This window comes from Pogona vitticeps, chromosome 6, assembly GCF_051106095.1.
Source record: "Pogona vitticeps strain Pit_001003342236 chromosome 6, PviZW2.1, whole genome shotgun sequence".
NCBI classification, from domain to species: Eukaryota; Metazoa; Chordata; class Lepidosauria; order Squamata; family Agamidae; genus Pogona; species Pogona vitticeps.
The window spans coordinates 109,939,002-109,954,030 of record NC_135788.1 but is presented as its reverse complement, the minus strand read 5'-3'; the positions used below and the strand labels follow the sequence as shown (position 1 = coordinate 109,954,030).

Genomic DNA, 15,029 nt, shown 5'->3' with positions numbered 1-15,029 from the left:
TCCTGATTCAAGCATTCTGGGAGTTGTAATCCAGAAACACAGCATATATATATTGTGTGTGTGTGTGTGTGTCTGTGTGTATCTATATATCTCTGTCTCTATCTCTATAGATAGATAGATAGATAGATAGATAGATAGATAGATAGATAGATAGATAGATAGATAGATAGATAGATAGATAGATAGATAGATAGATAGATAGATAGATAGATAGATAGATAGATAGATAGATAGATAGATAGAGAGTATATGTGTGTGTGTGTATATGTATATATATATACACATACACATACACAAACATTTTTGGCCCCAAAAATGGAAGGAAAGATATAGTTACAAGTAGATTCTGCCAAACTGTGTGAAATTATTTATTAGAGAATATAAACTGGATTAAAATAGTTGTGTGTTATAAAAACAAAGAAAATAAGCTCTATCTGGGAAAACTACTGAGAAGCATGTTATATGGACTTTGATACACAGATATACAATCTAGCATGTGGAAAAAGAGGCCAAAACCTGCAGACATATTTTGTTTGTTACAATTTTCAACATTTTATCATTACTTAAAATATCAGATAAATAAAAGATTTCACCTGCATAAAAAAATCTTAAGAGGCTGACTACATGGACATTTAGCTCGCTGTTTGACTTGCTGCAAGAATGGGTGGTTTGCTCTTAAATTGTTAATAATGCATTATTCCTCGGCTGTCTCCATGTTACTGCTCACATTTCATCTTTAGAGGACCACAGAAAAAACTCCTTCTCTGATGTTTTGCTCTTGCCTTGTGTTCTGTTTTCTTTCTCTTGTGGGGATGTTTACAAACCAGACTTCAAAAGAATTGAACACCAAATACAGGTCATAAATTACTGCACGTGTGACATGCAACCATACACCACGGACTAACATGCGATCCTTATATTTTACTGTATTTCACTTGATATCTCTGAAGACGTGGACCTGTCCATGAAAGCTTACATTAAAATATAACAGTCTTTAAGGTGCCATAGGTTTTGGCCTTTTTAATATTTCCCTTTGTGCTTTGCCTGAAAAGCTTGCACAAACACAATTACCTCTTGTAAATTTGCTCTTAAAGACGGCAATCTGACACTGTCTTTGCTGGAGTGAATCAGCCTGGCCCAAGTCCTATCCGTGCCTTTCTGAGCTCCTGTCAGAGGCTTCTACTTTTTTGGTGCAAGTAGGATTGCTCTGGTTGGAACGGTTCCAACACATGTGATCGCTGGAACCAATCCAAAGCAGCTTTCCAGTTTGAATGTTTAATGTTTAACACTACTCTGTCCCCCTAATATGTCTGCTACAAAAATACATCTGCTTGCCACCACGGCACACAGCTTTCATTGATGTGTGGCTGACAGCCTTTCAGAATCATAAATGTGCTCTCCTGCTTTGTGGTTTCCCCCAAATCTGTAGAGTCAAAGGTTTAAAGACAAAATACAGAACCACGAGAACAGATGCCCAAACACACACTTCTGAAATTACACTCTGCTGTAATTGTGATCCAACTGTGTGAATAAGGAACTCTATTCCAGATGTCAATACACACACACACAATGTCCAACTTTTTCAATACATGTGTCCCCAAAGAATCATAGAATAATTGAAGTGATATGTATAGCATAGTTTTGACTGCCTAGCTTCCTTGAGGCTAAGCTACACCACTGGCACCTTCCCAAGTACAATCTAAATGTTCATCAATTTTCCTGATTGTCTTGATGTACACAGAAAAAATGGTACCCTGCAACAGAAACACTGCAGCACAGAATTCTGCAATTCAGGATTCTAGAATACTTATGCAAGTAGAGCTACTTACACAACATCTGAACATTAGAAAGACAATGCCTTATATTAGATAATTGTATTATTGCAAACACTTCCCTGTGTTTTTGTTGTTTCTTGTTTCCTTTCCCCCTGTATATTTGTACTCCCTTGATTGTTGTCCTTTTGTTTCTTTATGTATGTATATGTGTGTGTGTGTGTGTGTGTCCCACTTTTTCAATACAAGATGAAACATATATATATTTATTTATTTTGGCCCCCAAAAATAAAGAAATACGATGCCTTGGTAATAACTAATTTTGTGTGGAAGTCTCCTTTCAACTTCCTTTTAGTATGGGGGATCCACTCATTTCATGAACAATGGGATGGATCTACATTTAGTAATTTTTGGCATAGGCCCTTTTATGTCAATGGAACTTAACTTATGATTAATCTGAGGGAGCAATGAGACGAGTATCTGTCCCACTGTTCATTCCATGTATCCCATTGTTCCTTTCAATATTTATTATGTCAACTACACATCAGCACTAATCCTGAGTAGATCAACTCTTGGCAATATATTTTGTTTGACCCGCAGGGCATATGTGTATGTGTTTGGTAATGTTTACATTCACAATATTTCGTCTTGCTTTTGGCTTGTGTGATCAGAACTCTACGGCTGTGTGTTGTGTGTGTTCAGGTGACATCTCTGATGATGCACAGTGCTGGGTATGGTGTGGGAGTCTGCATTTCATCTGCCTTCTGCTCACACTGCTAAGGACTACAACTACAGTGCAGTGTGTAAACTGTATTTTGAATTGATATGGTACAGTACTAAAATGAAACAGTGCATGTAAATGTTTACTGTTCCCTGTCAGTTCAGCACTATTTCACTTGCTAAACACTAAAAAAAGAAGAAAGCATTTGAATGCTAGAGAGAGAGGTGTTGATAATGACAGAAAAGAGTGAGGGGAGAAGGGTAGCTGTGTAATGTGTTGACTCTTGAAATGCACCTTCCTGGAATCATTAAACATTTCTCTGTGAACCATGGTAGAGATTTAAATGCCAAGATATGGTATAGACAAGTTTGCATCAAAGACACACTTTGATATGACCATGCCCTTCTGACTGTATCTCAACAGGTCTATTCTAGGTAGGACTACATCAACCGAATAGCTTAAATCCTGTTGCTTAACATAATAATTCACAAATAAGAGTAGGCCTATTTGAATCAATGAAACTATAAAGGAATTTAGCAATCATCAGATGGCATGTTGGAAGCATTTTACATGAAAAGCTGTTTTGTGTAATCCCCAGATAATTCACTCACAGGGAAGGTGGCCCACTGTATCTCTAGATGAGCTACTGCTCTAAGCTTGCTTGGTGGGTGTGGTAACTCTCCCATGTCCTCATTGTAACTTCTGCTCACTCAGCAATCACTCTAGATGCAAGGACTTGGAGGCATAAGTCTAACCTACCTGTCAATCCCTGCAAGAGTTATTTCTTCATTTCAAGCAGGAAGTGTCTCAACAGAAACAGCAGGGAAGGGACTGTGCTGTTGTTTATGTTTTTAAAGTACTGTACATTCCAAGGATCATAAAAATAAAAGTGGCACCAGAGTAGGAAGATAATGTTCTTCTCTCCTAATTTACTCCCACTATGCGATACTCAGAGATACTACCTCTCAACATATATGTTAATGAATATATTGGCAGAGATAGTCTTGAAGCTGTAGCCTAAAAAGTTAACTTTCTCCATCTCTGTACTCATCTAGCCGTTGTATTTCATGGTGCTCTTTTTCCACTTCTGTGTCGAAGTGGCACCATCTTTTCATACATACCAACCTCACAACACATTAAGTTGGTTTTGCACATTTCAGATATATTTCAAACATGCTAACCGTGCAGCTATAATTCAAACTATAGCACCCAAATAACCTACTGCTTCTTGTTATTCAGAGACATTTGCACCTAGACTGCTAACGCTTTCATTTCTCGTGCAAGTGAATATTTTATGCCTTTTGTAATATGGGATCATTTGGGGGTGGGGTGGGGGTGGAAAGTCCTTTGGCTAGAAGAAACCCAGGAAGCACCAGTGATGTTTGCGAATCAGCTTGTCTCGATAGTAATTCATTACCTACCTTTCTGTTAGGGTTACAGTTGTACAATACCTTGGCATTTAATTCTCTACCATGGTTCACACAGAAATACTTAATGATCCCAGGTAGATGCATTTCAAGAGTGAACACATCACATACTTAAGTTTGCAGAGGAAGGGTGAAGGCAAACTGGAGAAGTCAGTGGACTTCGTCCTTGCATATTTCCAGGATGGGGGTGGATAGACATAATGAATTTTATTGGTGCAAAAGTGGGAAATGTGGTGATGGTAGTTGAAGGGCTTTGTCCTGACCATCACCTGAATGCCAGAAAAATAAAATCCCCTGTTCTAAAAGTATTAAAAATTATCCAATAATGTACTCTTACCTTTTTGCTGTTTTCTCCTAGGACTGATATCTCCCCTAGGATGTTGGCGGTTGTCTTTATGTAATCCTGTGATAAGCAGCACATTTATAATAGGTTTTTAAAATAATAGAATTTTTAAAACCTGCCCTAAAACATATCCTAGTCTTTAAAGCTTTGCATGGTGCTATTTTCACTGTATTGTGATCCACAGATTTCTGCACTGTTTTTATTACCAAGTTATTTTCAGGGTTAGATTTCCATTATAATACATGTTTGATAATTGCTGTAGAGGAAATAATTAGTTCGGTTCAAATGGTTTTCTATTCCCAGACTCTCCAGCTAGGTTTTGGGTTTCGTTTCTGTTTAACCTCTGTTGCTCTTAAACCTTTGTCTCTGCTATTATTTCATGCATACTACATCCCTGGTCAATTTAAGGGTATTTTCTAGTAAAGACTATTCACGTGTGAATAAAGCAGAAAAAAGGCCCATGCTTATTGTCCAAGAGTTTGGCAGTCTGCCCTACATTTCCATGATTATATTACAGTATATTAGTTTTGTTCTTACTATTAATGCTAGGTGAGGCAGATCTGCCAAAGCTATGTCTGTGTATTATTTCTCCTTTCACACTGTGCTGGTTCTGTTTACTGAATTTTTAATTGAAAAAAATCTGCATAGCTTTTTGTATATTTTTCTAAATGGACACATTAACAGGTTCATGCTTTATTTACTAAAGCATGTCTGTTTGTTTGTCGGAAATACACACATTTTTTTCGCGTATTTTGCAAATCTGTACATGTTATCAAATGCATTTTTCTTATTTTTTGCAGGATGTGCTTTAAATCCAAACACATATAGATTTTTCACATACAAACTGTGTCTAGTTCTGTGTTGCTAGAAGTTTACACTGGTTGCTGCTTCCCCCAAACTGGCTGAATGAATTTCTCACATATCTGCCATTGGTAATGGCAAAATCCAATTGACAAAAAGTCATGTCCATAACGCTGTTGTGCAGTGATTTCTTCCTTCCCGTCAGCCCCCCTTTGCATATGCAGGCACACCATCAGTCACACATCCAATTCTGCCAACATTGGCAATATCAGGCACATGGCAAAGGGCCTGCTGAATAACGTGTACAATTATATAAATAAACAGGATTCTGGACTAGGACTGCTCACAGCACAACTGATAATACCGGTACTAGCAGCAGATGTATTTGGGAACCTAATGATTTCCAAAGGGGTATCTGTACATTGCAGCAAAATCAGGAAGGGATCCTGTGGATTTTTAGATCTTGGTTTTAAAAAAAATATTAAGATGATACTTGACATATCTGAGGAAATTGCGTGTAATCAAGGCAAACTAATGCCAGAATTAATGTAGTCATCTTTGAAGGTGTTCTAACATACTAATATGCTGAATTTTTATTAGCCAAAAATTGTTTGCATTATTAATAATGTGGGCAAAAATTATGAAAGAAACCACAGCATCAACATATATTTGCTTTTTTTCCCCCTTCCTAAGGTATCAGGTATACCACTCCATCTCCCCTATGCCACCTGAAATGAGTCAGGATCCAGCCAAAATTTATTTGCTTGCTTGCTTGACTTATATCTGTCTTTCTTGCAGAGCTGGAATCTGAAGTGCTTATGCTTAAAAATGAATGCTTAGCAGCACTTTGTACTGCTGATAAAAACTTGCTTAAATAACACATAGAGTTGCAGGCTCAGTTTGTCATGAAAATGCTTAATTTTGACCCCTTTTATGAGTTTACATTAGTGGTTTATTTTTGATTAGCTCAAAACCAGATGAAGTGGACTTGTCCACAAACACTTACATTAAAATACTGTATAGCAGTTAGTTTTCAAGGTGCTACAAGATTTTTGTCTTCTTTATTTTTATTTTGGTTTTGCCTGATATTGTATACAGTATTTGGATTCCTTTTTTCCACAATTCCAAGTTCTACTAGAATGAATTATTTAAAGTAGAGTGTAAAATAAGGATCAAAAATATGATGGGAATGGATAGATATGAGTTATCTATTTTATTTCTGTTTGAACTGTATATGGTGGGTTTTTTTCTTACTTAATTGAAATTTATAAACTATTAAGAATTTAAATCCATATTTGCAGTTGCTGTTGATATAGTCAAAATTATAGACTAGTTTTTTTAAAGTATATATTTTTTAAAAGGGCTGAATCCAAATTTAGCCACAACTGTAGTAGTTTCTTTTAACAAATTCAGTTTATTTCAATAGGTCTGTTCTAAGCATTACTAAGCCTGGAAGTAGTCCACAGAATCAATATGAAATCTAGTTCCTACTGCTATAAGTTGCCAGTTAATGGAGAAAACATACAGCCCTTTTTTTATTGTAGGTAAGACGGGGGTGGGGGAGACTCGCTGGACTGCCATCCAATGTATACATCCTGAGAAACAAATCCCACGGAAATTCGCAGGAGTGTTTCTGAGTAAGTACCTTTGGAACTTGGAAATAAGAACACTATATAGTTTGATTTCCGCTTAACATTTGGAAAAACAAATGTGCTGTTAACACACTCACAAAAGCACCTCTGTGCCTTGGGTTGGAATCACATTTTGGTGTTCCATGTTAAAGGAGAAATCGAAATAATGTTTTGCCAGCATTATGTCTTAACTATATGTGTGATAATAAGATAAACAAATGTACATGGTCACTGATGATTGATGTCAGCTTCTTAGACCTTTTTAGACTGTAGCTCCCAGAATCCCTCAGTCAGTTTGGCCACTGGAAAAATTTCCAAACTCTTCAAAGAACACGTGCACTCTGCCTACTTTACCAGAGAGAGCCCCTATGTTCTCATACTTGTTTGTAGCAAATCACTACCTGACTTTGCACAAGTTTTCTTTTTCTTTTGAGGATGCTTTTTTTTAAATTAAGCAATTGAATCTTTCCTCTATTGTATGTGCTCCGCACATGCTTATAAATGCTAAGGCACAACTTTCCACCTCTGCATACTACAATAGCTGAAGCAGTTATACCTTTAATATTATTGGGCAGTTATACTTTTCCTAACACATGTTTTAAATTAAAGAACAAATAGTATATGGATTTTTAAGGGTATAAATACTAGTAACACACTCACCCAAGCTTGGTGGAACTTATTTCTGAGTAGATATGCAAATGTCTGTACTTAGGTCACAAGCCTAAACACACTTTGTAGTTTTGGAGTAGACACAAAACTGTTCTGTTATCCTGGCTCCAGACCTGAAATACCCTGGCATTAATAATAGAACATACATTAATTTGTCTGATGAAGGAACTCTTGCTTATTGAAAAAGATTCTGGGATACATTCTGCCTAGGATGTTATAAAGTTAAGTGATCTGGCTACTGAGCCTCACTTAAGCTTGTTGAACCTCATGGTCCCTCTATGTGAACTGGGACCGCATATGTGACATAATATACCTGTACACAATATAGAAGAACACTGGTTCTGATAGGAAAGATACTTCAAAGGAACTTCTTTGTTATTGTTGATCCACAAGATCACTTTCTGGCAAGTTTCCAAGAAATCTGAGAGTGACTTAGAAGGAACTCCATTTTTAGTTTCACCCGCATTTACTAAGGACAGGTTGCTGGAAGTGCAAAACATGGGTTCAGAAAACTCTCTCCGCTATATCGCTGTGACAAGTCTTGATCATGTCACCCCATTCTTTGCTTCAGTTCCTGTTTGTTAAATAAGAATAAAAAAGCCTATAGGACAAATCTTGTGGTGGTGTGCAGATGAAAAGACCAATTTTAATGCACTGAAGAAATATCCGTAATAAATCCAGTAGTCTAGAATCCAATAAATTTTTTAAAAAGGAACATTCATAAGGGGACGGGATTAGTTTCTAAGTTTATTCCTCAATTATATACATGTATAGTTCAGCAAAATTACACGCGCGCGCGCACACACACACACACACACACACACACACACACACACACACACACACACACACACACACACACACTTTTCCTTTTTAATCTATTCAGATATTCTCCTGCTATGCCACTTTAATAGATACATGACCAATTTTGTCAACATTTCTGCGGGATGAGAGGAGTAGAAATGTGTGAAACTGATATTTACTACTTGAGTATAATCTTCCAATACCAGCTTTTGTACCAGTTGTAGGAACTTTGCTAGTACTTACAAAGCCTTAAACCCCTAGGGATAAATTGTAAGATTTACAATCTAGGCTAAATTGCCACATGCATAAAGGGTACAAATCTTATATGTACAAAATTACTGTATATATTACTGAGCTATAGGAAAATATAGAATCAAGAGGTTTCCAAAACGGGTTATCAGCCAGATTCTCTGTGTGTATCATTTTCTCATGTACACATTCATCCCCCTGATATAGAATAAGTAGTGTTGGTGGGGTTTATGAACTATATCTTGAAGTTGATCCCAAGAATCTTGGGATTGTGTGTATCCATTATTAAATTTTGTGTACTTTTCTGTTACATTTTTTATTTAGGAAACGATAGCATTTGATTGCAAGTATTTTCTTGTAAACTAACTATTGAGGTCAGTGAAACCTAATGTCTATGTAAATCTGTGTAAGGCTATGGTGTTCATTTACCTGGTCTCTGCTCCATTAAAATCAAACACCTGCTATTATGCATCATATATGGTACCTCCTTATACAGATGGAGGAAAATATTCTGTGCAGATTCTAAACATACAGGTTATACAGAAGAATTGTTCCACAGTAATTTAGTTGAGGGCATTGTTTTATTTTTGAGGAGATTAAACCTGACATTTTTAAAAACACCTTTTTTCTGCTTTAACTGCATTTTCAGTAAACTGCATCTCAGTGAGTGTCCAAGTTCATTGACTACAAACCTGAGAGAAGATTTGAGCTTTCCCATGAGGCACAGGCTTGCCTTTTCCTAACTAAGGAAATTGTGGGATGTTAATTAATTTTCAGCTACATATCAATGGTACATGAACCAAGTGATAACAGCTATGCAAAATCTGATGTTTTTACTCAATAAACACAATTTAAGGAAAATCCTCTCCAAAGCTGTTCTAATTCGTAGCAAGATACATGTAAATGACTACAGATTTGAACAGAAACCTCTGCATAACATGAAAGGATATAAATTATGGTGTCTGTTTAAGCAATATAGACCCCACTCCATTACACAAAAATTGGCTCGTTCACATCAACATTAAGCTGACATAGCTGTAGTTACCACTCAGAATAGTGGTGGTAATCTCACAAAACATTATACAGAAGGCCACAATGATTTCAACATGTCACTTGGGACAGAGCATGACTTTCTTGAGATGGAGAAATAGTATTGAGAAATTGAAACGCAAGCATTTGGGGAAACTCATTCCCCCCAAATATTTTAGTCAACAATGAAAAGCTCTTCTGATTCCCCACAAAATTGTCGCCGAGCCCAAAAACATAAAACACAAATGAGATGTTTTGCTACAAAACCACTCACATTTCCCTGTATCTCTTACACGTTTTATTGCCAAAAGGTCTCCTGTAAATATGGATAGACTTAGCAATTTAAGCACCAGCATATTAGCTGTCTCAACCGCTTTGCTAACCTCTATCGAATTTTTCTTGCCTGCGCCAACTGAGATATTACAGCTTCGTTTGGTTAATGCTGCAGTATAAACATTGCAGGCTTTGCGTGTCACACATCTCACTCTTGAACAACTGTGTCCGCATTCTGTTGCGTCTTGCTAATCAGTATATTATGCATCTCCCATTATACTACAAAACATCACTAAGGCCAATATAATAGAGATAACGTCTCCATATGAATGGTACAGATTTTGCCCTTTGAGATATTTCTCTGATCACATTTTTCCCTCGGTTTTGGCTGCGCATGCAGCCTGAGCTAGAATTTATCATACATTTGGGAAAAGAATGCAGAAAAGCAATGTGATACAATAACACAGCGATACAATACAGCAAGGATAGCAAACCAACCTTTTTCTGCCCCCGATTGCTGCTTCTGGAGACCGCATCCACCACTCTTCCCCACCGAGGTTTCTGGAATCTGATATGAGCTGGGCTGGAATTTCTTAAAAAATGAAAACCTCTTTGCTGGGAGTTTATGAGGAAGTTTGGCGAGTTTTACAAGCCCTTGGGTAAATGGCAGACAGTTGCCCCGTGGAGCTAGCTTGGATCCACTAATGGGGAAGGAGAACTGGAGCTTCCAGTAATCTGTGGAAGCATTAATGAACTGTGTAAGTTTGGATAGTCAGGTTTCTCACCCAGTCCTGGGAACCATGAGCCACTGGTAGGGAAAGAGCTTTCCAGAACTCTGGGGCTTTGATGTGCAGTTCCTGCATTCCCAAATGGCACTGGCCTGAGCGAATGGGCTTTTGACAGTGATGAACAGTGTGTCAAGTAGAGGAGGCAAACATGCTGACAAGACAGATGCCCAAACACATCCAGACAGGTGGGTAAGCGGAGCAAGAAAAAGGGACAGGGAGAGAGGAGGCTGAACACAAATGGGACCATACACAAACCACAAAAGAGACACAATGTGCACCAACTACACAAATGTACCAAGAGGAACAGGATGCAAAGGGGGTAAATTTGTCCCATACACATATGCAAAAAGAAGAAGGGTTTTCTCTGTATTTGTGTTCAGGATTTGGTTCCATTTGATTTTTAAGCCTTGGGGCAGGCTTGAGCAGAATCAAGCCTCCTCCTCCACCTTCAAAAAAAAAAAAAAAAAAAAAAAAAGGAGAAACATTTAAATGTTGGAAATGAGCCGTGCTTTCATGAACATATTTTCTTGTGATTACTGACCACTGTACTGGCGCTAATGATCAGAAGGACATTTGATGGAGACTGGGAGCCAAAGGGAAGAGGAATTAGGTATCTGAAGGCTGTTCTTTCAATGTGCTTTCTGGGTACCAAGCTCTGGATAGTTCTTCCCTTAAGGCCCTTGTGGTGCTGCTATTAAATAACGGTCAATTTGTGTTTAAAACAGCGATTGTATACAATATGGCTGCAGATGGAGCCAGCCTTCCTTGTTTCACAGAGAGCCTGGTGTGTGTGTGTCAGGGGGGGATGTGTTTTAAGTTAGCATAGATCAGTATTTCCCAAGCTGGGGATTGTGACTCCCAAGTGGATTGCAAAGTGTTTTCTGGGGGGTTACGGGTCGCCTTATAGGTGTTGTAGCCCTTGCTAAATAATTTATTCCTCGACCTTTCAGAGTGGAAAATTAAAGTTAGTGTGTAGTGTATGTCTAAGAAACAGATGCTTTTGGGGAGAAGGAAACCTCTACTTTGTAAGAAGGATTGACTTTAAAAAAAGCATATGGTGGGGTATGTGTGCCCCAGGCTATTTATTTATTTATTTATTTATTTTATTTGTTACATTTATAGCCCACCCATCTAGTCGTACTGACTACTCGGTACATGGCTATTATAAAGGGAGGGGGTGTTGAGGTACAACTTCAAAAAAGGTTGGGAAACACTGGCATAGATAGATTATGCTACAACCATACTGAGCAGGAAAATTCACCATTCTGGCAATTATTTTCCCTCAGAAACTAAGCTCTTACAACTTATAGTCCACCCAGAAGGCAGACAGCTCATCATGGCAGAGCTGGCCCTACTATTAGGCAAAATGGAGAACCTGCCTGAAGTAGCAAATTGTTGGTGTCATAGATGGTCAATAAATCCTTCATCACTCTTGTTGTGTTTTTGCTGCCAGGTAGTGAGGAGAAATGCATGTAGAATTTTCTGCCTTGTGTGCCCAAAAAACTTGGCTGACTTTTGGTTGTATGAATGTTGATATGGAGAAAAGTGTTGCTTAGGCAACAAAACTAGCCCTGTGTGAAGGGCTTTCAAAAGTTTTGCCTTTAATAAAGCTAAAATAAATACTCATGTTTCTTACTCAGTCCATCAGGCCTGTTCTTTGGTCTCTGCTATAAGAAGGTCTAATTGAAATGTGTTTCTTTTTAAGGAGTGCATACAAGGTTGCTAATGGCCACAAACAAGCTTTTATCTTGACTAATGAACAGGTGGTGCTTTAAGGCTCATTCACACAACCTTACACTCAAGACAAAGAGCTTGGTTCTAAGGTATAGACTGTGCATCGACCCACATAGCATGACATTTAGCATAGCAACAACTTCTGTGGTGTGAAAACTCTAGTACGTTTTCACCGCAACACTGCGCAAGCACTCACAGATGAATTCATGTATAAATTAGCCTGGAGCAGGGCTTGTTTGTTTGTTTGTTTAAAACATCATTTATTTAAAAATACAACTACTGTACTGAAATCTTCTTGCCAACATGGTGATTGGCCATGCCAGCTGGCAGGTTCTGGATGCTGTAGTGGAAAAATTAATGTTTTTAATTTTTGGTTTGGAAAAGAGCCTTTGATTGTAACCACTTGCCCCAGAGATGATGACTACCACAGTTTTAAAAGGTAGTGTAGTGCAGCAGCCCATGCAGAGATAGTTGCTCCTTTCCCCTTGTCCAAATACTGTATACTAAAAAATAAATCTGCTGCCCAATCTTTGGTAAGAACGTATCAGTTCTCATGTTTAGACAGATGTACATATTTAGCCATGCCAAACCTATAAGTGAACCAAACTCATCTGTGCCTTGAAATCCCCCCCCCCTTTTTTTTGGTGGGGGAGAATTTAAAAATGGAACTTGCAAGTCAGAAAACTGACACAAGATTACATCTATTAAGAGAAATATAGTGACCAAAGGAAGTAAAAATAAAAATAGGAGATAAATTCTTGGGGAAAATGTACACACTGCAAATATGTGCGTGTGTATTCATATTTATATTCTTGCAGTGTTCTCTGCTACATTAGCAAACTGATGTGAACACATGCCAGAATAAAATTGGAATTTATGAAATGAGAAATTCAGCAACACTTGTACATTCACCCATACCTATTCTGAAGCAAGCTTGAAGCTGCTTTCCTCCCTTTTTATATCTAAATCAGACAGATCCTATTTCAGACTGAAATTACTTCAATTTTTCTTACAGCCAGAGGAAAGTAGAACAAATAATGCTAAATAGAATCAGTACCAGTTTATCTTTTTAATTTCTTTACTAATTCATAAAACAATTGTCATTATAATTCTTTTATTGTATGTTTCTGAAATTATTGTGAATTGTGTGTATTTTAGCATAACAATGGAATATAAATTAACACAGTAAATAAATAATTAAAATACACATGAATTTTGAACTTGTTCATAACAAAGATGTTTCAGTTTAGGTGTGTTACTATACTAAGAGAATATTTGAGAATAATCCAAGCAGAGTTTTCCTTCTAAAAAGTTTAGTTAAAAAAAAAGGCATCTGGAATGTTCCTATTACATTTATCAAACCCTTCACTGAACATCTTAAAGAAAACTGTATGACGGTTTCATTACCGGGTTTTGGGGAATATGTAAGTTTATTTGGTTTTATTCAATTAGTTTGATTAAATTTTAATAATGAAACATTTCTAAGCATTTAGCACAAAACAGTATTTCATATAGGTGAAATTAGTATAGGACAAATATGAAAATATGGGTTCAAAAAACTGAATAGCAATGCAATATTAAAGCTGCACATCTATACACACTTACCAGTAAGTATGCCGCATAGATCTCAATGGGATTTCCTGTCATGAACATAATTTTCACTGCAAAAGTAAAATCCTACAAGAGAGGATACTCGATATTCTTATTTCTGAGTAAATACACAGAGAATTGTGTTATGTGATACTATTTTTTTCCAGAGATGTCCAAAGATACAATAAGGCCACAAACCAATAATAAAACAATAATAATTAAACAAGAACAGTAACAAAACTATTCAATCAGTTACCCCATTAAGAGAATGGTAAACTGCTTTTGAGTATTCTCTACCTGGAAGCCCTGAAATGGGTTGCCATATGTTGGACTGGACAGAACATCATTATTATTATTATTATTATTATTATTATTATTATTATTATTATTATTATTATTATTATTATTATTATTATTATTATTATTATTATTATTATTATTATTATTATTATTATTATTATTATTATTATTATTATTATTAAACTTTTAAAAAGTAGGTGACAGAGGGGAGAATGCCTTTTTAAAACATATGGGGAATCCGTAAATAACATGTAAATGTTTAAATTTTTCATATATGTTAATAATCACCAATAATAACAATGATAGCAATAATAAATTATGATAAGAAGAATTTATATTTCACAGATTCAGTGGATATATGAATAAAACATGAAGATAATTTCAGACACTAAGTGTTCAGATCACAATCCAAGATGTGCCATAATCTCGACCCATGGCTGTACCTCAGACGTCTATATGCATCATTTCCACAACCTACAGCGCTGCTCCAAAGGCACAAAAACAGACTAGGCTGAGGTTTTTCCTTATCAGTTGGCAACCCTTGCCACAATTATTTGATTGTTCCAGCCTGAGATGCACCCTCAGCCCCCAAATTATTGCCCCCTCAGTTCCAGCCCACCCCCTACTATCCATCAGATGGGCTCCTTCTCCCCCCCCAGCTGTCCAGAAGTCTTGAAAGGAAAATTGCTCACTTGCAATTAATCTCCCTGTTGTTTTTACGAGGCTTCCCTCTCCCCTCCTCCCCCGGGGTGCCCCGTTAAGGATCAAAGGTTAATTAATGCAGAGCAGACCGTGACCGCAGTTATTCTGACCCCACAGGGCCAGGTGGTCCCAGAGCCCCGATATACAAGATGCGATGAAAGGGTGACACGGCCCAGGAATTTACCAGATTATGAGG

The 15,029-nt window shown here is 37.1% G+C and overlaps 1 long non-coding RNA gene across 2 annotated transcripts; it reads right to left on the bottom strand.

Moving 5' to 3' along the window:
* Window positions 1-355: 355 nt before the first annotated feature.
* On the bottom strand, window positions 356-15,005 carry LOC110081873 (uncharacterized). Of its 2 annotated transcripts, none has more exons than XR_013537152.1 (6): window positions 14,923-15,005; window positions 13,847-13,918; window positions 10,218-10,953; window positions 7,356-7,487; window positions 4,258-4,323; window positions 356-828 (listed from the first exon to the last, which is right to left on the bottom strand). It is a non-coding gene; the product is annotated as an uncharacterized LOC110081873 (long non-coding RNA). The 2 variants fall into 2 exon arrangements; XR_012080258.2 differs by having other exon boundaries at window positions 14,824-14,999.
* Between the last annotated feature and the right edge of the window lie 24 nt (window positions 15,006-15,029).